The sequence below is a fragment of the Thalassophryne amazonica genome, chromosome 16 (genome assembly GCF_902500255.1).
Source record: "Thalassophryne amazonica chromosome 16, fThaAma1.1, whole genome shotgun sequence".
Taxonomy (NCBI): Eukaryota; Metazoa; Chordata; class Actinopteri; order Batrachoidiformes; family Batrachoididae; genus Thalassophryne; species Thalassophryne amazonica.
The window spans coordinates 57,300,296-57,327,223 of record NC_047118.1 but is presented as its reverse complement, the minus strand read 5'-3'; positions in this window follow the sequence as shown (position 1 = coordinate 57,327,223).

Below are 26,928 nucleotides of genomic sequence, written 5' to 3'. Positions count from 1 at the left end.
ATATCCTTCAAAGGCACACACTATCAGCAACACATTCAGGTCTGAATTTAAGCTTTATGTAAATGAGCAGCTTCTCACAACAGGTGGAGGATCATCATTCCGTACGCCACGGCAGTGAGAAGCGAGCTGCACAGTTCTCATCAATGTTCAAATATACTGCATAACAAAATACCAAATTACTGTTAACACTTATTCAGACAATCATCACCTCTGATGTGTGCTGACAGCATGTGTCCCTCACCCGTCCTCCTTCACAGGCACGATGTGTCAAACCCAGGCGCGGTCCTCAGCGTCTCACAAACGAACGTCACAAGGCGAGTTCCCGGCAATTCTGCTCGAATCACTCATGGCTTAAATGCAGAACGCCATCTCATTATCTGCTTCAGCTGAAAGTCTTTAAGTTTGCACGTGAGCATCATGCACAGGTGCTGCAAGTCATTAGGCCTGCACGTGAACATCCTCCACAAGTGCAGCCAATAATGCTGATGAGGGTGAAGGACTCTTCTGCCAGCACCTTCTCCACAGACAAAAACCCAGTTTGCATACCACCTGGAGAGCAAAGAAAAGAAAACAACACCAAAATGTCCAGCCAAACCCCCCAACACACAACAAAACATTTCTTTACCATTCATTTTTATCATTGAAGATCAAAAGTCTGGGTGTGGGACAAGCACAAAACGGCAATATTTGCATATAATGATGCTGAAAAAAGGTGAAAAAGTCATCATAGACTACTAGAACAAATTTCTTAACACACTTTCATTGTAAAGATAACTATAAAAGTGTGAAATTTCCCCTTTTTTTCTGTTTTTCATACAATATGATCAAAGGACACAATAAGTGCCCGTAGTCTAAGAATCACCCTTGAAGCTACATCAAATCTGATAAGATCTTACTGAATCAGTACAGATTCAGCTACAATTTGGTGTTAGATGTGCATCTCTAGCTTCATTTAATGTTGACCAATGATTGATTGCATGCACGTGCATGCTGTACACAGTACTGCCTTATGGTACATATGGACATGTGAACTGCATGCATGACAAGCAGACTCGAAACAATTGGTTTTCTGCATGCAGTAGCTGCTACACAATTACATAAAATGGCTATGTGCAAATGTTGCTACTCGGCAGCATTCAAGCTAAAAGTCGTGAAAGAAGATAGAGAGAAGGGGAAGCACCATGCTGCTTGGATTTTCCTAGTTGATGGGAAATGCTTCAGGGAATGGTGTAGGAACAAGGATAAGCTTGCAACCCTGGCCAGAACAGCAAAACCGCTGCCTGGTAGGGGAAGTAAAGTGTGTTATGAGGACATTGAAGAGGAGCTGATAAAATAGTTCAAAGAAAGGAGAAAACACAGGCATTCACATGACAGTGAAGGGTCTAAAATATGAGGCACTGCGGCTGCATAAGCAACATGGAAACAACAACAGACACAATGAGGTAAGACAATTTCATTTTCATTTTACTCTGGTCTCTCAGGAATTCACAATTTCACTACATGCAATGTGACAAAAAAATCAGGGGAGCTTTAATGGAGTAAATATGCACAATTTGCTGTCAGTTAATGCTTATTGCATTAATTAATGCACTCTTATTGTAAAGTGTTACGGCTATATTAAGAAATACGAATTTTACTTGTATGTGTCAGGCCCATCCCTGTCTGGTCCCATATCCTCCCCTGCCTTGGTCACATTCTGTCTGCGTCCGCTTTACACTTTGATCTTCTTTTTTTGAGTTCCAGTTTAGGAATATTTTAGTAACTGGTTTTATTTTGTATTTTACCACTAGAGCCATTGCTTGTAATTTCTGTTAGTTTTTGCTTTTGTCACATGACATCTCAAACTAAATTTCTTGGAGTTTTTGTTGATGATAAGCTCAGTTGGAAAACTCATATAAAACATATTGAGTCCAAAATATCAAAATTCATTGCTTTCTTGTACAAAGTACAATACTTTCTCCCCCAGCATCTGTTGGTTTCATTGTATCACTCATTACTAATCCAATATTTCTATTTCCATATCATGAACCAACAAATTCACTGTTTGTTCATCTTCACTTTTGAAATTTTATGACTTGGTTGATTATTTTACAATACAGATAATGTATACAGTTAAAAATGGACTCTTGCCTCAACATGTCCAGGACAATGTTGTATAAAGTACCGGAAAATCACACTTAAGTAAAAGTACAGATACCCATTAAAAAATGACATTGGTAGAAGTTCAAGTCATCTATTGAAATGCTACTCAAGTAAAAGTCTTAAAGTATCTAGTATTTATTGTACTTAAGTACGACAAGTAATGTAAAACTAAATGTACTCAAGTATTGAAAGTAAAAGTACAAGTAAATGTTAATCAAAAACGGACAGATTTTTTTAAATAAAAGTTTATCTAGGCTTGTAAATGACTGGTAGTATTAGTCAAAATACTGAAAATTGTGCACATCACACAAAAACACTTCAGAAACAAGGTTTCAAAACCTAAACAAGAGTAGGCTTCTCACTAGGTGTTCACAGGAAACAGTTATTTACTTCTGTATGTATTTATTTATTTTCATTGTTACATGGTTTTATCTTTTCTGTTGTGTTTTGTTTCATTAGGTTCTTTTTGTCTCTTTCTCTAAAATTGTATTGTAACATTATTAGTCTATTATTATTGACTATTATTGTCTATTATGTAGACTATTATTCTTGTTGCTATTATTAATATATGAATAAAATAAATTAAAAAATTACAATTTGACTCTTTTACGACAACGAACGCTGAGCCATTAATTATACAGAAAACAAATCAAAACAAACGTGCTGATACGAACTGTTGTGGCTGGGGTGCCTTGCGTGCCTGGCTGGCTTTTGTTTGTCTTCTGTTTTCTGTCTTTTGTTTTTCCTTCCAGGTGGCATGCGTTCAGGACTGAGTGGCTGTGTGGCTGAGTTATCAGGACCTCACCCTGATCACCTGAAGCTTGTCATGTGCAGCTCGTCAGGACTCACAGCTGTGGTGCATCTTTATGGATTGGGGCATGGTTGCATTTAAGTCTGGAGTACACAGTGTGTCAGAGACTCGACCTTGTGACCAGATGGGTGAGATCGTCGTCTAGAGAGCCATCTCATCATCATGGATGCAGAGACCGTACCAGGTTTGATGCCATGGTCTGTGAAAGAGGAGGGGGTGAGGTCTCATGCTCGTCAGCACACTTCCTGAGGTACTTTAGGTTTTGTGACTAACATGAGTACAGTCAGTAAATGTGGTGTCCCTCACACCTTATTATATTGAGCTGTTATGTTAGTCGTTTAATCAGCTTCCACTGCAGTGGAGAATGGAACTGGGTGTTCCATGCCTGCAGGGTGGGAAGCTGATTGGTAATTAAGCCAGGAAGTGTTTGCTGTTTATGTACACCTTTGAGTGGTCTCTCTGTGTGTGGAGTGGTGGACTCACATGATGGTTTCTTCTTTCACAGACTCGGTTGGTCGCGGCCACCTGGGGGGTGTCGGCGGGGTCCTTGGGTCCGAACTGTTCTGGCTCCGGACCGTTTGTGCTGCTGGGAGCGCACCGTAATTCCACCTCGCCAGACCGCGCACTTATTTGTTATTATTCAGCACTCACTGTTATGTTATTAAATTCTGTTATCCTTTGTACCGTGCTCTGCTTATTTTATACTGGGTCCTTCAAACGCTGGTTGGTTCTCCGCCCGCGTCCGACACATAACACGAACAGCTTAATGCTAACTTTAACATTGAAAGCGCCATAGACATGCTAACGCGTTAGCATCGGTCCCGTTTTTATGTTATAAAATGCATCTATCAACTGTTTCAGAAGACCATAACAGGTCGGTTTAACATAAAAATATTAAGTATTACTCACAGACATATGCTCTTCAGGGTTTTAGTGGGGAAAAATTAAGATAAAGTGAAATTAAACAATGAATCCACGAATCATAGATCAAAGCACTGCTTCGATCTATGAATCACTGCTTTGATTGGTTCAAGGTTCAAAGCAAAGCCACGCTGCAGAAAAGTTGATTACAGACCCGCTGCAGGTCTGTAATCATTGTAGAGAAATGAGCTGAATTTAAAAAAGTAAAGTACAAAGTCTCCCAAAACGTACTTAAGTACAGTAGTGAAGTATTTTTACTTCGTTACTGTACAACAGGGTGTTGGAGTGTGGAATGATTGTTTAGATTGTATTAAAGTTTCTAGTACATTGGCTTGTTTTAAAAGACTGTATAAAAATAATGCGTTGCATTACTGATGGTATTTGTTTTTTGTGTTTATTCTTTGTTTGTACACAGAAACTGATGTATGGGGTGGGCATTTATAAGCTTCTGCTTCTGCCCACACCCTTTCAGCTGCACTAAATTGGTAAATTGTTTGAGTTTTGTTCTATATGTTTTAATTCTCTTGACTTGTTTTGTAAATGAGAAATTTTGTTTGTGCGTGCTGAATAAATCATTCATTCATGTTAGTTTCTGCCCCAGCCTCTCACCTTTATTTTCCTGGTTTAGTTTCTTTGCTCATTCCATGTGTAGATTCTTTTGCCTTATATTTTGGATTCAACTGTCAGTTTATTTCTGTCTGTTTAGTGATCACTTTACTGCACTCTCTTGCACCAGCTCACATCATCTTTGTCTCCTCCCTCAGTGCATCTATTTCTGTCTGTTTTGCTTTTTGTCTCACTGCTCCCTCTTGCACTCATGTCGTCTCTTTGTTTCCTGCACCTGCGTCTTGTTTGCTGTGATTGCCACCTCTGTTATTTAAGCCCCATGTGTTCTGTGTTCAATGCCAGTTTGTTGTCTTTAGTAAGCCTCGTACCAGCCTTATGTTCTTGTCCCGATTGCCTTGCCGTTTTTGACCTTGTTTTATGGATCATACCTCTGTCTCAGCCTGCCATACTCTCAGCCTGTTTTTAGACAAAGCCTCAGCCTCATGTCTGCCTGATACCTCTGCCATGCTGACTGCTACCCTAGCTGTGTACTGAAACACTGCCAGTTTATTAGATGAAGCCTTTTTTTGATTGATCCTACACCTCTGTGTGTGAGTCAGCATTTGTGTCTCCACACTGTCTGAGCCACGCCGCCTTACATCATGACAGTATGAAATTTTCTGCACAATTTTACAAAAGTTTTTATAACATCAACACTGTAAAATACAAAAACACTCATTTTTAAAACAAAAAATAAAATACGATACAAAATTGCACATTGTGTAGTTAGTAATAACTATGTGACAGCAATGCCATAAATTAAAGAACAGAGGAGAATAATAATTTCATGGTATTTATGTTAAATTGCATAATTTGTGCAGTGTTTGATATATTTAAAACTACAATGACTGAAAAGAGTAGATAATTTTTAGATATCATGAAGTATGATGTGGCTGTAAAATATCAAACACTGTAGTTTGACCGCGTAATGATGAAAATGATATTCACAGACATCTAACTGCTAATGGAGAATTACTGCCAAGAGTTAGAGATTCAAACATTACTGACACGATCCTGTCCTGTAAATGAGGCTTGAAAAACTGTTCTTTCCATCTCCCTAATCTAATTTTCCATGGAAAATTAAACGACCCATAATTGGATTAGTGACAGTATTTGCAATATCCGCTATAACGTGCCACATTTGATTTTCATCGAACGACAAAAAAAAAAAAAAAAAAAAACTATTCTAAAGTAGAAGAACACCAGACATGGTGAGATTCCACACAGCCATGGAGGCAAACCATTTTCGTCAATGTTGCTTCTTATTTTCATGATGCAGCTCTCGTCTGCTGCTGTTTAACACCAGAGTTTTAAAGCCATGCAAGGTTAACAAAGCAAGACATCGTTTTCATTAGATAAGCCTCTAGAGCTAATCACATAGGGCTCTTGTAAAGTGATTATGTCAAAAACATAATTAACATCTTTGTTCCATCAGGACATTGTGTTTGAAGCCAGGCGGTGGCATCAGCTTGGACACACATAGAATATGTAATTTTTATCATTTGGAGAATAAAGTCTTTTATCCCACGGTTGAATATGTCTGCTGTGTAAATCTGATACAACGCCAATAGATAATCACAGCCTTAAGTCCATTAATCATTAACCACTGAGAAGCCCTGGGGTCTTCTTTGGCGACAGTCAAGCACAGAATAGATTGAGCCCATTCCAGGTGAATTTATATTTATTTCCCCCCTCAGGCAGTGAAAAAGGGAGTCAGATATTGTATCCTGATGCCACAGCCTCCATCATCCACACAGACAGTCTCCAAGAAGAATGCCTGAGGGCTTAAACAGCCTCAGTAGTCAACAATTGAGCCCTTATCTTTTCCCTTAAGCTTTTGTGTTTCAGCATGGGGTTTGCCACTCTTGTTGGATCCCAGTCAAACAAATCAGAAAGCTCTGCTGTCATAATGAACAACACTGACACTATTATCTTTATTCATCTTCAAGATTTTAATGTTTCAAATTTGTTCACAGAATTGTCATAAAGTATAAAGGTGACGAGTCTGTTGACCTGCTGTCTTATACTTGTAGGTTTTTACTGACTAACAGTATTGTGTTTCTATATAAATGCAGTTTTTGGTGTATTTTCTTTGTTAATACGCAACAAAAGACAACATTTTAACTTGCAAATGTTCATTTAATTTTAAAACGCAAATGACAGAAGATTTTGTCGATTTTATTAACAGCAAGTAAGCTCTCCAGCACTGCCTGATTTCCAGATGTGGACTTATCATTGTCAAGGGCACAAACAGGGTTGGACACAAATGCAAGACTCATACTGCAGGCTTAGGAGTAAAAAGGCTTTTGTCTGAGAAAATGAGCAAAGGTTCAGTACACTGGTGGTCAAACAGCCAAGCAAACAAAACTGGAAGGAGTAGGCAGGGTCGTCATCCAAAAACAAGCAGGTTTCTCTAACACAGCAAGGCAGAATACAGAGGCTGAGACTACTGCGAGGTCAAAAACAAGGCAAGGTCGATACACGTGTAGACAAAAGAACAAGACTCATGGAAGGCTGGGAAGTGAATGTGGAAATTCAACAAACTAGCAGTGAGGTGGCAAACACAAAGGACTTAAATAGAACCAGTGGTAATTAGGTAACAAGACACAGGTACTAGAGAACAACCTGGAACAGGGGTGTGGCAAATAAAAGGGACAGGACACACCCACACCAAACCCCGAACACCAGATAAGAAACAAAAGCAAAGTGAATTGGGCCCAACTCAAAGGTGAACCTAAAACCACCATGATCTAAACAAAATGTCAAAACCACTAAAGAACAAAACCCAAGTACAAATGAAATAAAGACCTAACATGAAAAAACTAAGAACAAATGTAAGTACTGAAAGAAATCAACAACAGAAGTAAAGGCTCAGATAAACTAGATTGGAACTAACACATGGCCTAAGTAAGATAAACAGCTAATTAAACATATGATAAAATCAAAACAAACAGGTGATACAACTAATGATTACACAAAGGGAAAAAGCAAAGGCTGGACACAAACTAGAACAGAACGACTCATGACTAAAGCATGATGAACAGAAAATACATGATAAATTTCCGTCTGTCCATCTATCTGTGCTCAGCGTACATCCAGTCCTATTACTGCCAGAGGCTTCAAATTCAAAGGGACCATTATTGGGACACAGACCTTGGACAAGTTCAAAGATGGCTAACCTTGACCTATTTTAAAAGGTATGTTGAGGTTAAAAAGTTACATTCTGTTTCAATCTGTTCAGTTTTGTTTTTGAGTGGCAGGCATTATTTTTTGAGTTATCCTGCACAAATGAACAAACAAACATCAGTGAAAACATTACCTCCTTGGCTGAAGTGAAAATGCCAACCTGAACACAAAATTAAACCACTGAAGAGAAACCTTCACAGGCTGTTTGGAACATGTTTACCAAAAATGAAAAGTGATTGCTGGGGTTATTCTTACACCCCAAAAGTCAACCATTACATCCATCCTAACTCCACCAGTAATTATTGATTGCAATTACAAAAATCTGCAGTGCTTCTTTGCAGCTTTTGTTGATTTTTGCAAAGCATTTGATTCAGTTGACCATCTGCTCTGTGGGACATTTTGAGAATTCCTGTGATTTGAAGTGAAGTTGCTGGACATTATAACCATCTTATACCAAGGCCCTGTGAGTGTTGTGTGTCCTGGAGGAAGAATCTCTTAATTGTTTCCAGTGCAAACTGAACTTCATCAAGCATGTGTTCAGGCTCCCACAGTGTCCAAATGCTTGCATGTACAGGATGTTGAGTAAAATTGTGGAAACAGGTGCCTTGGCAAGGAAAGGCTTATTGATCACGACTTCACTAATCATGCTGTAATATTTGCAGTATTACTGGGTACCCTGATTACAGCACATTACAAGCTGAGGGAGGAATCCATGTGCCTAAGTGCTGTTCTGCATCCTGACTAACATCTGGCTTTCAATGACTTCCTGGACTCAACAAACAGAAGTGCATCTCACTCACTCATCTTCAACCGCATATCCGGGATTGGGTCATGGGGGCCACAGCTCCAGCTATGGACATCAAACTTCCCTTTCTTGGGCGACATTAACCACCTGTAACTGGCGGCATTCCCAGGCCAGTGTGGAGATGTAATCTGTCCACCTAGTAGTGGATCTTCCCCGGGGTCTCCTCACAGATGGATGTGCCTGGAACACCTCCCTATGGAGGCATCCAGGGAGCATCCTTACCAGATGCCCGAACCACCTCAGCTGCTTTCTTTCAATGTGAAGGAGTAGCGGTTTTACTCCGTGCTCCCCATGGATGACCGAGCTTCTCACCTTAGGAGGGTGGATACTGTCTCTAAGGGAGACACCATCCACCCTCCTTCAGCTGCTTGTCCCTGGGATCTAGTTCTTTCAGTCATGACCCAACACTCATGACCATAGTAAGAATACTAGGAATGAAGACTGACGAGTACATCGAGAGTTTTGCCTTTTGGTTCAGCTCCCTTTTTGTCACAACAGGATGGTAGAGCGAATGCAATACCACCCCTGCTGCACCGATTCTCCAGCCAGTCTCATGCTCCATTGACCCCTCACTCATGAACAAGATCCCAAGGTACTTGAACTCCTTCACTTGGGGCAAGACCGCATTCCCTACCTGGAGTAGGCAATCCATCTGTTTCCTTCTGAGAACCATGGCCTCAGATTTAGAGGTGCTGATCCTCATCCCAGCCGTTTCACACTCAGTTGTAAACCAGTCGAGTGGGTGTTGGAGATCACAGCCCGATGAAGCCAACAGAACCACATCATCTGACCCTGAGCCCACCAAACTGGAAAACCTTCTCCCCCCAACTATGCCTCGATATCCTGTCCATGAATATCACAAATAGGATTGGTGACTAGATGCAGCTCTGGCAGAGGCCATCCCCCACCGGAAACGAATCCGACTGCCAAGCACTCAAACACAGCTCTCGCTTTGTGAGTACAGAGATTGGATGGCCCTGAGAAGGGACCCCCTCACTCCATACTCCTGCAGCACCTCCCACAGTATCTCCTGGGGTACCCAATCATACGCCTTCTCCAAGATCACAAAACACATGTAGACTGGATGGGCATACTCCCAGGCCACATCCAGGATCCTTGTGAGAGTGTATCTATATGCCACAAAAGTGTTTAACTTGTAGCAGCATTCACTTGTCTCAGAAGTGACATGCATGTCTTTTGGTCCTTGGACTTTGAGACTGGGAGATTTAACCTTTATTTAACCTGGTTAGTCCCATTGAGATCAAGACCTATTTTGCAAGGGAGACCTGGGCAATTATAAAGTTTACAATTCACCTAACCTGCATGTCTTTAAATGTGGGAGGAAACCCACACACACGGAGAACATGCAAACTCCACAAAGACAGGCCACAGGTGGGAATTGATCCAAAGACCTTCTTGCTGTGAGGCAACAGTGCTCCATGTTGAGATGCTTGGGAAGAGGATGCTGGATCAGGTATCTTCCTTAATGGTTGCCATCATGCACTTAAGCTTTTCTCTTGTGTTTGGACGTAGCGATGCATGGCACCAGCACAAGCTCATGGACCTGTCCTGACATACAACCACTGTGGTGATTCAGTGATACACCACTGGATATCCACAACAGGAAACAAACAAATAAACAAAGCTATCATAAAGTATTCTATACTTAGGAGCATTTAATTGTTTTTGCAACGGCTTTAATGTTTGATCTTTTTCAAGTAACGCCTGAAATTTTTTTGCTCAATACTGTGACTGTGTCATCCTTCAACTGTGTCGGCAAACTCCAGAATGCAGGATGCTGAAACAATGCAGCACATGGTGGCTTTTCCAGCATCGTTCCACAGTGCTCATCTGAGCTGGCTCGAATGAAGCATGGTGTGGGAAACTTCTCAAACTCTGAAACATCCCCCCTTACACACACACACACACTCTGTTATCTTTAGAGCAAAATAACTTTCTAACTTGAAGTACCACAAAGAGAAAATAGATATAAGAAAACAGATATGCTCAGTACGCTCAGGGAGCTCCATGTCATCTCAGATAAACGTTTTCAGTTGAATAAATATCATTTGGGAGGTCACAAAAGGATCTGTGTGCCTTGTGACTGAACACTCGCACTCCTTTGCGGTTCTCGCTGTCACATCAAGAACATTCACCCAACTGGATGGGCACTCTGGTAAAAAGAAATGGCACTGTGTCTAACGAGACAAACAGACAGGAGAATCTGGACTGTGGCGATGACAAAAACACTCTACTGGTCCCAAACTCAAGGGTTTTGTTCTACCAAGGAGGGCAGAGGGTACTTGTACAGCTGATGAAAAATTAACTTATCCAACAATAGCCTCATACAACTGACCTCTCTTCTGTATGTGCAGTTCTGCTTTTCAGACAGCAACTTCGGCAGTCTGAATGGCTGTTGAGAAAAACGGTTTTCCAAGTGCTACCAACAAATGAAAACTACTTCCCAGCCAGTGGCTGTGATAAAGGGAAAGTGATGGGCAGTCATTATGTTTTTGAGGATCATCTGCTTTCTTTTCTGTAGAAAAACCTTTTTTTTTTTTTTTGCTAGTTTGGGAGGTCCTGTGGCTTACAGACTATAGTCACCTTTCCTTTTCACACACAAGTTTTTACATCCCATTGGTGAAGAAATTTAGTGTGTTCTCTCAGCACCAGCGATTCACAGCTGCTTGCATCATTCGTGTAACAATGTAACTTCAGGTGTTCTTTCTCCTTGGTAAAACTGACAAAACCCGAAGGTGTGATATCTGGACTATAAGGTGGGTGTGGTAAGATCTTTGAAAATGTGAGCTGCTGTTGTGTGGGCCGCTGAAGAGGAGGTACTGCTGGCCCACCACCACCAGATGGCGCCCTGCTTGAAGTGCGGGCTTCAAGCATGAGAGGGCGTCATAGCAACCGGGCGTGACAGCTGTCACTCATTATCAGCACCAGCTGTCACTTATTCACATCACCACCACCATAAAGGCCGGCCTGCAACTCCACCTCCCCGCCGAGAAATCAGCTACCATTCAGGTAACTTCTCTGCTGACTTAAAACTGAATAATAGTCTGAACTCTTTTACAGCCGTTTTCCTGTGGTGTTTGCCTTATCTGTGGGATTGGCGTTTGGTGTGATCAGCGACGGCTTCGCTTCACACCCCAACCAGATAAGTGGTTAGACAGGAGCTGCACGAGTGTGTGATTGGAGGTGGAGGTGCTCCCTCCCAAAAGAACACAGACTGTGGGATTACTGAGTGTGCGAACTCACACTCATCAGTACTGTTTCTGTTCTCTGCCAGCAGTACTGGGTCTGACTGCTGAAGACAGTGGCCACCTGGGGCGCAGGGCTTGGCGGCTCCGGTGTTCTTCAGATCCGTTGGTGGTGGAAGCTGTGTGGGATCCGGCTCTTCTCTCGCCAGACGTCTTCTATCTTCGAGCCTGCCCACACGTCACCTTGTATATAATTGACATTCCACCATATTGTTATTGTCTGTACTTCGTTGTGCGATTCACAACATTAAATTGTTACTTTTTGGCTTATCCATTGTCCGTTCATTACCGCCCCCTGTTGTGGGTCCGTGTCACGACACTTTCACAACAGCTGCTGCAATGTACATCATCATATGTTACTGACTACTGTGTGCATGTGTTACATCGAAGGCAATTGTATGCATGCCTGAAATTGCAGTTGAAAACTGTTCAGTGTAGCAACAGTCAGTAATTGAAGGATTACTCTTACATCAGATTTGGCAGGAAATCTGCTCTGTGTAACAATGTCACAATGGAGGAGCTACGGGTTCTAGCTCACTGGGCTGTGACAGCCTGTGATTGGCAACTGCGAGGGAAATCTTTTGATTTCATCTGACGCTGGCTGAGTTTTGCTTCTCCCTCACTTTACTCGCAGGGTATCACCAGCATCACACCTGGATTTTTAATTTTTTTTAAGTTGGCGAGGCGACAAAGCTCCTCCCAGTATGGTGCCAGAGCCATCGCTCATATCCTGAGAACCTCTGAATGTACTCGCTGCGACTCCTAACATGAGAGATTCATGAGAGAACTGTGGCTCAGGGGAGAGGGCTGGGCCACACGAACAAGCTGCAGGGGAGCACACCACAATAATGGAGATGATAGGAGAGAAACAGCGACTTCTACAAGTGGCTGAGCTGCTGCCAGCCTGGCCACTGTAGTGGAGATCAGGACTTCTGGACTTATGCATTTAAAGTTTTTTTAATTAGATTTTTGTTTTTTGTTTTTGTTTATTAATTATTATTTAGGGCCCACTCACACGAAGTGCACAGGTAGTGCTCATGATGCAGGAATCATGTGCAATCTGTGTCATGTTACCCTGCCTCCAATGCCTCGTATATGACAGGAGGATTAGGTTGGAGACAAATGCAAGGTTCAAGGTCACAGCTCTGTTTACAAAAAGGTTTTAATGTGCAGTCAAGCAATGGTCGGTACACGGAAAGGCAGTCCAAAACACACAGCAGCAGTACCAAGATCATCAGGCGAGTCGTGGTCGGAAAAAACAGGCAAGAGGTCGAAAACACACTGAAGCAGGCAGATCTAGGAAACACGAGAACAAGAGCTGGGATGATGGCACAAGGCACAACAAACTGGCAAACAAACAACACCACCTGTGAGCTAATAAAGCCACAGGTGCCAATCAGCAAATTACAGACAGGTGTGCTCGGTGAGATCCAGAAGAGGGGCATGGCCAGAGAGAGAGAGAGAGAGAGAGAGAGAGAGAGAGAGAGAGAGAGAGAGAGAACCACAGACAGACCCCAACGCCAAAATCACAAGCACAGAAAAAAAACAATAAAAGCAAGATGGAAATAAAAACAAACCAGAAAACCCCGCAACTGACCAGATAAAACGTCAGGCCCTGACAGTACCCCCACCCCCACGGCCGACCCCCGACGGCCCAGGAGAGGCAGGGTGAGAGGCATGAAAGTCCCGGCTGAGCCCAGGATCCAAAATAAACCGGGAAGGAACCCATGACCGCTCCTCAGGGCCATAACCCTCCCAATCAACCAGATACTGGACAACCCGCCCACAACAACAAGAAGCCAGGAGCCGGTGCACAGCGAAAACCGGGCCACCATCCACGTACCGGCTGAGAGGCGGGGGAACGGCAGGAGGGCACAGAGCACTAGACCGGACGGGCTTGACGTGACTAACATGAAACGTGGGGTGGACACGCATGGACCGGGGAAGGCGGAGCCGGACGGAAACAGGGTTGATGATCCTGGAAACCGGAAAGGGACCAATGAACCGGGGAGTCAGTTTCCTAGGAGTCCCCCGAAGGGATAAGGTATGCGTGGACAGCCACACTTTCTGCCCAAGGGCGTACGGCGGCGCGGCAGACCTCCGGCAATCCGCAATGGTCTTGTAAACAGCAGAGGAGCGTAACAGTACGCCTCTAGCCCGCTCCCAGGTTTGTTGGCAATGGAGGATAAGACTGAGGGCCGAGGGTACAGAAGAGGTATTACTGACCGTGGGAAAAATTGAAGGCTGATGACCATAAACAACATGGAAAGGGGAGTAACCGGAGGACGCCGAGGGCAAACTATTGTGGGCGAATTCAATCCAGGGGAGTTGTGAGGACCACGAAGCTGGATGTTTGGAAGCGAGGATACGAAGACTCTTTTCTAATTCCTGGTTGCAACGTTCTGTCTGCCCATTGGCTTGTGGCTGGTAACCCAAGGTTAAACTCGACGTGACCCCGAGGAGACGGCAAAACTCCCTCCAGAAATGGGACACAAACTGCGGACCACGGTCAGATACAACATCCTGAGGCAATCCATGTAACTTAAAGATGTGAGACAGCATGACCTCGGCTGTCTCCTTAGCAGATGGGAGGCGTGGCAAAGGGATGAAATGAACCATTTTAGACAATCGATCGACAACAGTTAGAACCACCGTGTTTCCCTTGGAAGACGGAAGACCAGTAACAAAATCTATGGAGATATGTGACCAAGGACGTTTTGGAACCAGAAGTGGTAACAAGGGCCCCGCGGGTGGACAGTTAGATGACTTTGTGTAGCACATACATGACAGGCATTGACGTATTCCGCCACGTCCGTGCTTAGCCCTGACCACCAAAAACACTGTTGTATCACTGATATAGTTTTTTTGATTCCCGGATGGCAGAATAAGCGGCTGTCGTGACACCATCTTATAACCTCCCCCCTGAGCTCCTTGGGGACATAAAGGCGGTCAGGTGGACAGCCGGAGGAGATAGGTCCCTTGCCTATAGCCGACTTAACTTTAGACTCAATTTCCCATATGAGCGCGGACACGAAACAGGTTGCGGGTAAGATGGTGCCCGGTTCAGTGGACGCATCACCGGAATCCCCCTGCCGTGATAAGGTGTCGGGTTTCCTGTTCTTAGAGCCTGGTCGGTAGGACAATAAAAAATTGAAGCGACTGAAGAAAATTGCCCACCTAGCCTGGCGGGAATTAAGCAGTTTTGTTATGTGTCGGACGCGGTCGGAGCACCGACCCAGCGTTTGACAGGACCCAACACGAAATAAGCAGAGCACGGTTCAAAGGATAACAGAATTTAATAATCATAGTGAGTGCAGTGATAAACAACCAAAAATGTCCGCGGTCTGGTGAGGTGAAAACACTCCGCGCTCTCAGCAGCGGAAACGGTCCGGAGCCACAGCAGTTCGGACCCAGGGACCCCGCCGACACCCCCCAGGTGGTCGTGACAAACCGAGTCTGTGAAGAAAGAAAACATGAGGTGAGTCCAACACTCTCCACCCAGAGAGACACAGCTGAAAAGGTGCACCCAATCAGCAAACACTTCCTGGCTTAAATATATATCAGCTTCTCACCCTGCAGGCACGAAACAACTCAGTTCAAATCTCCACTGCAGCAGAAGCTGATTAGACAATTAGCATAACGTGACAGCTCAATACAACAAGGTGTGAGGGACACCAAATCCACTGTCATTACTTCATAAAAGTCACCAAAACCAAATTACCTCAGGAAGTGTGCTGAAGAGCGTGAGACCTCACCCAATCCTCCTTCACAGACTGTGGCGTCAAACCTGGAGCGGTCTCTGTGTCCATAATGGTGAGATTGTTCTCCTGACGTCGATCTCACACGTCTGCTCACAAGGTCGAGTCTCTGGCCATCACACACTGTGCATTCAAGGTTTAAATGCAGCAATCTCTGATCAAGACAGAATACACCACAGCTGTGAGTCCTGATGACCTGCACGTGAAAACAAGCCTCAGGTGTTCATGGTGAGGTCCTAATGCTCAGCCACTCAGTCCTGAATGCATACCACCTGGTGGGAGAAACAGAAAACAAAAACAAAGCCAACCAAACACCCCAGCCCACAACACGTTTGGTCGTACGCAAGTACTCCAAATTTTTATGGTCTGTGTAAACCAAAAATGGTATCTGTGCCCCCTCCAACCAGTGCCGCCACTCCTCTAAGGCCACTTTTACCGCCAACAGTTCGCGGTCGCCGATACCATAATTTTGTTCTGCAGGAGACAGTTTTTTGGATAAGTAGGCACATGGGTGCAACCTACCATCGGATGGACTTCTCTGAGAGAGAATGGCTCCAACCCCAACGTTGGAGGCATTGACTTCCACCACGAACTGCCGAGCTGGGTCAGGGAGGAGTAGCATGGGGGCCGTCGTAAAACGATGCTTTAAGGCTCTGAACGCTTCCTCACATTCTGGGGTCCAGACATACATACAGAGTGATGAAGTAGCTACATGCAGTGGCGCCGCAATGGTACTGAAACTTCGGATAAACTTACGATAGAAGTTTGCGAACCCCAAAAACCGTTGGACTTCTTTGCGTGATACGGGTGTGGGCCAATCCCGTACTGCTGCCACTTTCTCGGGATCCATTCTTATTTCCCCCTTTGATATAACAAAGCCCAAAAAGGACACGCTAGATCTATGGAATTCGCACTTCTCCACTTTCACAAAAAGCTCATTCTTCAGGAGAGTTTGTAAAACGGTTCATACATGACACTTGTGTGAGGCCAAATCTGGGGAAAAAATGAGGATGTCATCCAGATAAACAAAGACAAATTTATTTAGGAATTCGCATAGCACATCGTTCACCAAATTTTGAAAAACGGCTGGAGCATTTTTCAGGCCAAAAGGCATGACCAGATATTCGTAATGGCCGGATGGGGTATTAAAAGCTGTTTTCCATTTGTCCCCCTGTCTGATCCTGACCAGATGGTATGCATTGCGCAAATCCAACTTTGTAAACACTGTAGCTCCCTCCAACAACTTAAACGCAGAGGTAATGAGTGGTAGCGGATAACGGTTCTTTATGGTAACGTCGTTTAGACCTCGGTAATCAATACAGGGACGGAGTGACTTATCCTTCTTCTCTACAAAGAAGAACCCCGCCCCCACAGGTGAAGATGAATGACGGATTATACCAGCTGCCAGGGACTCCCGTATGTATTCATCCATCGCGTGGCGTTCAGGTGCCGACAGAGAAAAAACTTTCCCGTGGGGCGGACTCGGCCCGGGGAGAAGCTCAATGGCACAATCAAAATCGTGATGAGGAGGCAAAGATTTGGCTCTCTCCTTGCTAAATACGGCAGCTAAGTCGTGATAACAATCGGGTACCCCCGCGAGATCCGGATTAGCACCCTGCAGCGTAGGTGTGAGTTTTAATAGACATGAAAAATTACAGGTGGGGCTCCAGGATGTGATTTTGCCCCTATCAAAATTTGGACAGTGTCGTTGAAGCCAGGGGTGCCCCAAGATTAGTGAGTGAGTCATATTGTCTAAAACATGGAAACTGATTGATTCTGAATGTATTTGAGAAATCAACAATTTGACAGGCTGTGTGCGATGAGTTATTTGAACCAGGACATGGCCATCCACAGCACGTACCACCAGAGGCCGCGAAATCTTAAATAGTTTCAGGTGGAGGTACCTGGCGAGAGAAGACAGAATTAGGTTGGCATCTGAACCAGAATCAATAAAATCAGAAACTGCAATGGTGGTGTGATCAGAGATTAATTTGGCTGGGATTATTTTCTGTGTTGAAACAGGGGAGATTGAATTAAGACTCACCCACACTACCGCCCTTGACCGCGCAGTGGCACCCCTGGCCTGACATTCAGCTAACAAATTTCCAGCTTGTCCACAATAGTAACAGAGACTGTCCACACGGCGGCGCTGTCGCTTGGCAGGAGTCAGGCACATGCGCCCGAGCTGCATCGGCTCCTCTGTGTGGTGTTGAGTCGGCTCTGTTTAGGCATGTGTGGAGGAGGCGGAGCGGGCAGGAAGCGTGTGGGGTTGAAAGTCTGGCTGGCGGCTTCCATGGCGAGGACAGTCTTGTAGTCGACGGTCAGTGCGGATGGCGAGCGCGATCAGGTCATCCAAATCTTCCGGCAGATCTACGGCCACGATCTGATCCTGGATTTCTGCCGACAGACCCTGGAAAAACACGTCAAGGAGCGCAGCCGGGTTCCATTCACTCTTGGCTGCCAGTATGCGGAAGTCAACTGCATAGTCTGCGACTCGACGACTGCCCTGCTTCAGTTTTATCAGGGACCGAGCTGCTTCATGTCCCGGTGCCGTGTGTTGGAACACTTGCTCGAGGGCTCTTGTGAATGCCGGGAGTTGGCGGGTGACGAGTGCACTAAAGCCTGAGGTTAGAGTGTCAAGCTTTTCTTCCTGTTGTGCGAGCTGTTGGCTGTGGTGCCGTACCGCCAGGTGGAATGGATCTGAGCCTGTTGTCTCCATTGGTGGCCAGTTTGTTCTGACAGGAGGACTAGGTTGGAGACAAATGCAAGGCTCAAGGTCACAGCTCTGTTTACAAAAAGGTTTTAATGTGCAGGCAAGCAATGGTCGGTACGCGGAAAGGCAGTCCAAAACACACAGCAGCAGTACCAAGATCATCAGGCGAGTCGTGGTCGGAAAAAACGGGCAGGAGGACGAAAACACACTGAAGCAGGTAGATCTAGGAAACACGAGAACAAGAGCTGGGATGATGGCACAAGGCACAACAAACTGGCAAACGAACAACACCACCTGTGAGCTAATAAAGCCACAGGTGCCAATCAGCAAATTACAGACAGGTGTGCTCGGTGAGATCCAGAAGAGGGGCATGGCCAGAGAGAGAGAGAGAGAGAGAGAGAGAGAGAGAGAGAACCACAGACAGACCCCAACGCCAAAATCACAAGCACAGAAAAAAAACAATAAAAGCAAGATGGAAATAAAAACAAACCAGAAAACCCCGCAACTGACCAGATAAAACATCAGGCCCTGACAGTACACCTTTTGCTTCAACTATTTGCACACCCCAGCGCCTGAAAGACAAAGTGTGCGCTGTGCGAACCCATTGCACCCTCTCACGGCAGGTGCCGGCCAAATTCCAGGTGACACACACGAACATTGTACACCACTCGTAAGGCACTTACAAAGGAAGGAAAGAAAAGAAATTTGTATATGTAAGTGGACAAACAACTGCCCACTGTGACGCGCGTATCTGTTTTGCTGTTATCAAGTGGACATAAATAAAGACATATATCACTGTGGCGACGTGCTGCAGCAAGCGAGAGTGCGCACGGTGCACACATGGACAGGCTGCTCCCAGGTTGAAATGGACCATCAGATCAGAACACGCTGCAGGCGACTCACGGTCACTTCACCCACATGAGCTCTGTTCCACATGATGCGGTCCAGTGGTGCGTTGTCCACAAGACATGGGCGCGTGGCTGGTTGGAGACACGCCAGCAGATGTGGGCATGAATGAGACGAGCAAACTGCTTCTCATTCATGTCATTTCATGACTGTATGTCTGTGACCATGGGTCATCACCAGAGGAACAGACGGATCATATTTGTATTACTCGCTTGATAAATGTAGTGTTTTTATATGGTGTGTGATTTCAGTTTGTTTTGTAATACTTCCATGTCCTTCCTGATATGAGGCAGATGGGCAGCTTTCAAATAACAGCTCAGTAGCTCAGTGGTAAAGTCTCTGACTGGCAATCAGAGCTTTTTAATGGCACGGGTTCATGTCCACACTGAAAAAAGAGAATGTTTGAACCAACTTAAAAAAGTGTTATAATTTGTAAAAACCTGAATGAATTAAGTTGTTTGAACTTAAGTTTGTAAGTTAGAGTTGATTTAACTTTCAAACTTAAGTTCAAACAACTTAATTCATTCAGTTTTTTACAAATTGTAACACTTTTTAAGTTGGTTCAAACATTCTCTTTTTTCAGTGCAGTGGGTCGTATGTTTTTTGTTGTTTTATTTCCACATAAGCGGTGCGATGTGGTCCCACAGGTACCAGCTGGTTTTTATTTTTTATTTATTCCACATAAGTGGCGTCATGTGCTGCACCTGGCACTGTTCCTACTCAAAAGACACTGCATGCACAAACTCGCATGCACAAACTCTCGCAACGGATTCATGCATGCCTTCCCGTCAGCATTCTGTTTCCTGGTACGCTAATTTCAAACTATTTTGCGCTGTTTCACCGTAATCGACCAGACGTCGACCAAACTTCGCACTATGTGTGAAGGGGCCCTTAGGCAGTACTGTGTTGTTTTTAATCTTTTTTATCCGGCTTGCCCTCTCTCTCGCTCTCTCTTTGAGAAGTGCGGTGAGAGTTAGATTTGCTCGTTGCTCGTTGTGAGAAACGCATGATCAGAGGAAATATGATGATTTCATTAAATGACACACTGTTCAGTTCCAGCTCCAACAGTGCACATATGTGTCTTTAAACTGGGAAAGTCTTTCTGCTAAATACCATGCTGTGGAAATGTAATGTCATATGTCATTCAGAGTGAAAACACAGGACGGAGGAGGACATACAGTAGTGTTCAGAATAAAAATAGTGATATGTGACTAAAAAGTTTAATCCAGGTTTTGAGTATATTTCTTATTGTTACATGGGAAACAAGGTGCCAGTAGATTCAGTAGATTCTCACAAATCCAACAAGACCAAGCATTCATGATATGCACACTCTTAAGGCTATGAAATTGGGCTATTAGTAAAAAAAAAAAGTAGAAAAGGGGGTGTTCACAATTATAGTAGTGTGGCATTCAGTCAGTGAGTTCGTCAATTTTGTGGAACAAACAGGTGTGACTCAGGTGTCCCCTATTTAAGGATGAAGCCAGCACCTGTTGAACATGCTTTTGTCTTTGAAAGACTGAGGAAAATGGGATGTTCAAGACATTGTTCAGAAGAACAGAGTTGTTTGACTAAAAAGTTGATTGGAGAGGGGAAAACTTATACGCAGGTGCAAAAAATTATAGGCTGTTCATCTACAATGATCTCCAATGCTTTAAAATGGACAAAAAAAAAAAAAAAAAAACAGAGACACGTGGAAGAAAACGGAAAACAACCATCAAAATGGATAGAAGAATAATCAGAATGGCAAAGGCTCACCCACTGATCAGCTCCAGGATGATCAAAGACAGTCTGCAGTTACCTGTAAGTGCTGTGACAGTTAGAAGATGCCTGTGTGAAGCTAATTTATTTGCAAGAATCCCCGCAAAGTCCCTCTGTTAAATAAAAGACATGTGCAGAAGAGGTTACAATTTACCAAAGAACACATCAACTGACCTAAAGAGAAATGGAGGAATATTTTGTTCTTTTTGGGTCCAAGGGTTGCAGACAGTTTGTGAGACAACCCCCAAACTCTGAATTCAAGCCACAGCTCACAGTGAAGACAGTGAAGCATGGTGATGCAAGCATCATGATATGGGCATGTTTCTCCTACTATGGTGTTGGGCCTATATATCGCATACCAGGTATCATGGATCAGTTTGGATATGTCAAAATACTTGAAGAGGTCATGTTGCCTTATGCTGAAGAGGACATGCCCTTGAAATGTGTGTGTTTCAATAAGACAATGACACCAAGCACACAAGTAAATGAGCAAAATCTTGGTTCCAAACCAACAAAATTAATGCCTCACAGATGTGAAGAAATCATGAAAAACTGTGGTTATACAACTAAATACTAGTTTAGTGATTCACAGGATTGCTAAAAAAAAACAGTTTGAACATAATACTTTTGAATTTGTAGCGTCAACAGCAGATGCTACTATTATTGTGAACACCCCCTTTTCTACTTTTTTTTTTTATTTACTAATAGCCCAATTTCATAGCCTTAAGAGTGTGCACATCATGAATGCTTGGTCTTGTTGGATTTGTGAGAATCTACAGAATCTACTGGTACCTTGTTTCCCATGTAACAATAAGAAATATACTCAAAACCTGGATTAATCTTTTTAGTCACATAGCACTACTATTATTCTGAACACTACTGTATCTATGTCAAATCAATGTGCAGATCCAACTCAGATTTGCTGTGGACACCCCAAGTGAAAAAACAAGGGAACAGCCAATGGGACTTACAATGATATTGCTGAATAAATCAAACCAAATCAAAGGATGCACACCCCTGAAGGGCTGCTGGACATTGCTGCTCTTATTAGAGTTTCTAGAAACTATGGGACTCAATCATCCACCGTGATCTGGCTATGGGACCACATTAACCTTATCTCAGCAGCAGGTGTATTGTTAGATGGTAAACTTATAAGTGAGAGGTTTTCTGGCGAGGAACAGTTTCTGTTCACAAAACATCAAAGAATGTGAGTGACATCAGCAGCCACCCATCACAGCTCTCTGAGATGAAACTTCTGAGTGCCTCGTGGAAAACCTCCTCATCCTCCCCTGCCCACCCAATCTCCTATTTATTCCACCTCATGCACATAGACCTCCTCAATGCACCTGCACCCTCCCATGGCCATCATTGTCTTTACTGAAAATATGTAACACACCAGAATCATTTAAATTTTGTGTTTTTCCATTAGTGTTTACACTTATTTCATTTCTATTATTTTTAGTTTGATGGACCAATGTACAAGTAAAGTGCATGCACATCGTGAGCCCATCTATATCAGTCTTCTCTGAATATTTCAGAATTAAATAGAAGAAAAACTGTACTTGACTGTTTTTAGTGGTATATGGTGCAGTCACATTTTGGTTACTCACAATGGCAATACACCAACACGGCACGTGACCACATCTCATTTTGAGACCAGCACTCCCATGGGTGCACAAATGAGCTTGAGTAGACTTGCTGTTTTTACTGCTGGGCATAAGAATGACAACTATATGAGTTGAAAACTAATCATTGCAGATTTGAGCAATAGTTAATTATAATTATTTTCCCCAAGTCAACATGCAGAATAGATAATGACAGATTTCCATTAACTGTTAGAATGTGACTGCTGAGTTTTGTCATCTCACTATAACTGTCATTCAAGTGATGATCTCACCAGAACTGTTATCCCAGCAAAAGAAGGGTACATCCCACTAAATTTGCCATTTTTTTGGTTGTTGTTGTTGTTTAAATCTAATATTGCCATAACATTCACTCTTGTAAGGTTTAACAAACTATTTGTTTCTTACTCCATCCGCATGTCTCACACCATGTATTTGAGAAAGTCATGTTCTGTATATCATATGATTTTTGAGGGTTTTTGTTAAAAAAAAAAAGTTTCCATTCAGCATATTGACAATTTGTCACTTCAAATTGTGCAACATGGTGGTTAATGAAAACTTGCCTGGTGACACTTGCTTTATGCGGGATGAAAACCAGGACCCTTAATGTTTAAGGCCCTTATTGACAGGACACACCCGGCTGAAAAGGGTGATCATCAGTCACATGTTCCAAAGGTTTTGCTCATCCAAAAAAAAAAAAAAAAAAAAAAAAAAATCTGTTGGTCTAATCTACATATCTACTGTATATAGAGAGACACACATTGATATATTTGTTGAATTCATTCATTCATTTGCTATACCTGCTTTCTCCAGTTAAGTGTCATGGGGGGGTGGGGGAGAGCTGGAACCTATCCCAATAGTCAAAAGGCGTGACACAGGGTATACCCTAGACAGGATGTCAATGTATTTGTTGAATTAATTCTTGAAATCTGTCTGTCTGTTCTTCTGGTTCCCACCCTGATTGCACTGACTCCCTGTTGGTGAAGACCAGACATTAGCCTCCTCAGTTGGTCCTGGAGCACTTTCCGTCCATCAATATGACTCTTTCTGGCAGGACTGACCCTAATATAAAAAATAGCCTGCCCTTTGTTGTTAATACTGAGATTGTTGGAGTATCGGCATGTAAAACGTCGGCACGTCACTGAGTGAAGTGAAAACTGAACAACACCAGTGAGTCAGAATAGACCGTGGCTGGTTTGAAGATGCGAGCCTTGAGGTCAAACACTCACTATTATCCGTGTGTCTCAGTGTCACCTCATGATAACTCACGCTGACATGATGCATATATACACATGCAGCAGCCAAAACAGTTCTCTCCTTTCATCGCTACTTTCTGGTCCTCCAGCTGTTCCACCACACATTGTAAAGCCAAGAAAGAAAGGCAGTTGCTGAAGATAATCCAGTGTATCATCCAAAATACCATAAAACCACTGGTGAATGCAGAAAGACAGGTTGAAAAGGTGATTTCCTTCATGATTCTGGTGGAAAGTCCAGTATGTGGTCTCCTAAGGTTCTGTTCATGGGCCTAGTTTAGTGGTACCGACTGCATGGTTACACTTTGCACTTGTGGTCTCTCATGCACCAGTGAAACCAAATTTCATACACCACCGTCCACCAGTGAAACCAAATTCATGTTTGAGTGCACACTTCCCAGCCACTTCAGTAGGCATCAGTGTTGCCTCACTAACATTGAACAGTTATTTTATTGGTTACTTAATACAGTTGCATTATACAGTTACTTTATACAATTACTTAATTAGCAGCTGCGGACAACTTGTCAGAAGCTGCTGAACGTAAGTAATCAAGTAACTAATAATCTGATTATTTTTAAGTAATCAGAAATGTAACTGTTAGTTACTTTCCTGATTAGTTACTTTGCTTATTACTCAGTCTTAAGAGTAACCAAGTTACATTACTAGTTACCTTATTAGTTACATTCAGCAGCTGTCGGCAGCTGCTAATAAAGTAACTGTATGACACTGCTAATAAATTAACTTTATAAAGCTGAAGTAAATAAAGTAACTATATGAAGCTGCTAATAAAGTAACTGCACAAAGCTGCTAATAAAGTAACTGTGTGATGCTGCTAATAAATTAACCGTGTAAAGCTGAGGTAAATAAAGTAAATGTACAAAGCGGCTAATAAAGTAACTGTATAAAGTTGCTAATGAAGTAACTGTATAAAGTAACTAATAAAGTAACTGTATGAAGCTGCTAATAAAGTAACTGTATAAAGCTGCTAATAAAGTAACTGTATGAAGCTGCTAATAAAGTAACTGTATAAAGCTGCTAATAAAGTAACTGTATGAAGCTGCTAATGAAGTAACTGTATAAAGTAACTAATAAAGACACTGTACAAAGCTGCTAATAAAGTAACTGTATAAAGCTGCTAATAAAGTAACTGTATGAAGCTGCTAATGAAGTAACTGTATAAAATAACTAATAAAGTAACTCAGAGCCTCCATGACCAGTGAAAGATCAAGGACCGAGACGTCGCCCAGTATGGTGGAGCCGGGGTCCCACCCTGGAGCCAGACCTGGGGTTGGGGCTCGCGCGCGAGCGCCTGGTGGTCTGGCCTTAGCCCATGGGGCCCGGCCGGGCTCAGCCCGAAGGAGCAGCATGGGCCCGCCCTCCTGTGGGTTCACCACCTGAAGAGGGGGCCATGGGGGTCGGGTGCAGAGAGGATTGGGTGGCGGTCGAGGGCGGGTGACCCGGCGGCCCGGTCCATGCTCACAGCCCCTGGCTGTTGGGACATGGAATGTTACCTCGCTGGGGGGCAAGGAGCCTGAGCTTGTGTGGGAGGTTGAGAGATACCGACTAGAGATAGTCAGGCTCACCTCCACGCACAGCATCGGCTCTGGTACCCAACTCCTGGAGAGGAACTGGACGCTTCATTTTTCTGGCGTTGCCCATGGGGAGAGGCGGAGAGCTGGGGTTGCATTGCTTATTGCTCCCCAGCTCAGTCGCCATGTGTTGGAGTTCACTCCGGTGAACGAGAGGGTCGCGTCCCTACGCCTTCTTGTCGGGGACAGGTCTCTCACAGTTGTCTCGGCCTACGGGCCGAGCGGCAGTGCAGAGTACCCGACCTTCCTGGAGTCCCTGGGAGGGGTACTAGATAGCGCTCCGACTGGAGACTCCATTGTTCTCCTGGGGGATTTCAATGCCCACGTGGGCGGCGACAGTGAGACCTGGAGGGGGGTGATCGGGAAGCACGACCTCCCCGATCTGAAAATGAGTGGTGTTCAGTTGTTGGACTTCTGTGCTAGTCACAGTTTGTCCATCACGAACACCATGTTCGAGCACAAGGGTGTCCATAAGTGCACGTGGCACCAGTACACCCTGAGCCGGAGGTCGATGATCGACTTTGTAGTCATATCATTTGACCTTCGGCCACATGTCTCGGACACTTGAGTAAAGAGAGGGGCAGAGCTGTCGACCGATCACTGGGAGGGGAGGAAGCCGGTCAGACCTGGCAGGCTCAAACGTATTGTGAGGGTCTGCTGGGAACAACTGGCGGAACCCTCTGTCAGGGGGGTCTTCAACTTCCACCTCCGGGAGAGCTTCTCCCAGATCCCGGGGGAGGTTGGAGACATGGAGTCCGAGTGGACCATGTTCTCCACCTCCATTGTTGATGCGGCCGCTCGTAGCTGTGGTCGCAAGGTCTCTGGTGCCTGTCGCGGCGGCAATCCCCGAACCCGGTGGTGGACACAGGAACTAAGGGATGCCGTCAAGCTGAAGAAGGAGTCCTACTTATCTTTGTTGGTAGGTGGGACCCCAGAGGCAGCTGACAAGTACCGGCAGGCCAAGCGTGCCACAGCCCGTGCGGTCGCAGAGGCAAAAACACGGGTCTGGGAGGAGTTCGGGGAGGCTATGGAGGAGGACTATTGGTCGGCCTCGAAGAGATTCTGGCAAACCGTCCGACGCCTCAGGAGGCGGAAGCAGCTCTCCACCGGCACTGTTTACGGTGCGGGTGGGGAACTGTTGACCCTGACTGGAGATGTTGTTGGGTGGTGGAAGGAGTACTTCGAGTATCTCCTCAATCCCATTGTCACGTCTTCCGAAGAGGAAGCAGAGACTGGGGACCCAGAGGCGGACTCATCCATTACCCAGGCAGAAGTCACCGAGGTGGTTAGAAAGCTCCTCGGTGGCAAGGCTCCTGGGGTGGATGAAATCTGTCCTGAGTACCTTAAGTCTCTGGATGTTGTGGGACTGTCTTGGCTGACACGCCTCTGCAACATCGCGTGGCGATCGGGGACAGTGCCTCTGGATTGGCAGACCGGGGTGGTGGTCCCTCTGTTTAAGAAGGGGGACCGGAGGGTGTGTTCCAACTATAGGGGGATCACACTCCTCAGCCTCCCCGGTAAGGTCTATTCCAGAGTACTGGAGAGGAGAATTCAACCGATGGTCGAACCTCGGATTCAGGAGGAGCAGTGTG